This window comes from Terrapene carolina, unplaced genomic scaffold (genome assembly GCF_002925995.2).
Source record: "Terrapene carolina triunguis isolate 2854851 unplaced genomic scaffold, T_m_triunguis-2.0 Scaffold93, whole genome shotgun sequence".
In the NCBI taxonomy this organism is placed as follows: Eukaryota; Metazoa; Chordata; order Testudines; family Emydidae; genus Terrapene; species Terrapene triunguis.
The window spans coordinates 6,677,306-6,679,203 of NW_020664444.1; positions in this window are offsets into that span (position 1 = coordinate 6,677,306).

The window sequence follows — 1,898 nt, forward strand, 5'->3', positions numbered from 1 at the left end:
GTCTCTGTACACAGAGAGCTGTTACCCTTCCCTTCATAGTTATGACAGGTGGGGAGCAGGATCTGGGGCTTGCCCCACTCCAGGCACGGAGCAGGGTTGGGGGCTGCTCCATGTGGCTCCCAGAAGCAGTGGCATATCCCCCTCCAGCTCCTATGCATAGGGGCAGCCAGGGGGCTCTGTTCTGCTCACAGCCCCCCACCCCAAGCACCACCCCCATTGGCCAGGAACCAATGGGAGCTGCAAGGGCAGCACCTGCAGAGTCAGACGGGTGAGCAAGGAGCAGAGCTGTTGGCTGTGCCTCCACGTAGGAGCCAGAGAGGGGAACGTGCCACTGCTTCTGGGAGCTGCTTGACGTAAGTGCCGCCTACCGCCCTGCTTGTCCTCTGCACTACTCAGTCCCAGCCCAGAGCACCTCCTGCACCCCCCAGCCCCAATCCTTCTCCCACCGCCTCAGTCCCAGCACACCCTCCTACACCCCAAATCCCACGCCCCCAGCCAAAGCCCTCACCCACCCCTGCACTCCTTCCCAGCCCAGAGCCCCCTCAACTCCTAATTTCTAGTCTCATGCTGGAGCCTGCACATCAACCCCAACTTCATGAGCATTCATAGCCCACCATACAATTTCTATACCCAGATATGGCCCTCAGGCCAAAAAGTTTGCTTTCCCCCCCCCCCGCCTAGACAGTCCCGTCTGCTCTCAGAGGCTGTGCACGAGGGTAGGTGCAGCCCAGGGAGCTGGGCTGGCGCATGAAGCTTTTACAAAGGAGTGTCAGTAAAAAAGCAGCCGCCCCCTGGGCCCTGCTTTGAATGGAAACAGTCTGTTTTGAAGTGCATTGGAGCTAGTTTCCAGCCCCCCCTTATCCCCAGGCCACCTTGCCCATGTGTGTGTGGGGGGGTCATATGGCACTGGCCCAGTTCAAAAGACAGGGGAGGAGAGGGGTGCTATGGGCATGGGAACAAACCAAACAGGAACCTGCTCCTCTGGTCTGTACCCTGGAACCCAACGCCCGAGGAAGAACAAGGCTCTCTGCGCTGAGGGGTCCTGCTGGAGTCTCCCTCCCTGACAGTGGAGGTTTTTCTACCCCAGCTGCTCTTGGGCTTGGTTCTGGGCCATGCTCCGGCCAGTTACACACAGCCCATGAGGTGAGCACAAGGGTCCCACCCAGCCTTGGACTCTGGGGCCATCGGCATTGCAATAAAATGCCCTGCGGCAGCCGGGCTCTGAGGCCAGATCAGTTGCCTCTGGCTCCCAGGGCTCTGGCCACACGGCTACGGCTAGCAGCGCAGGCTGTCGGCCTTGGGCTGGAGCCCTCGGGGGGAGGGGGGGGAGCATGGAGGGGCTCAGAGCCCAAGCTCCAGCCCAAAGGTCTGCACTGCAGTTAGTTGAAGGCTGGATTTAGCCATGCCCAGCTGGGCTTCCTAACCAGTGAGGAGCTGAATTGGGGGTGGGGGTGGCTTGCTTCTCGACCGCTTCCCTTTCTCCCCAGCACAGGGGTGCGGGAGGGTTTGGCCACAACCCAAGGCTGCTGCTTACCTGGGAAGGTGGTTTTCCTTTTTAAGCTGGGGGGTGCAGCATTGGGGGCTGCACAGGGCCCTACCTCCTCTTCCACCAAGTGCAAACAGCAGCCTCGCGCTGAGCGGTGGAAAGGGCCACGCATGCAGGCTCTGGCTGGGAGCCGCCCCAGCCCCACGAGCTGCATCTCCCAAATGCTCTGGCTTTAGCCAAGCCAGACTAACCCCTGCCCCCCCCCATGAAAGCAGCTGGTTTCCCTACTAGCCCCCACTCCGCCCAGCACGGAGGGGGCGGTGTATTAACTTCGCCCCAGGGCTGCCACAATGGCCAGGCCTCTGGCACACAGGTGAGGGACTGTTCAGAGCAGGAAGGTGGAGCCCGGTAC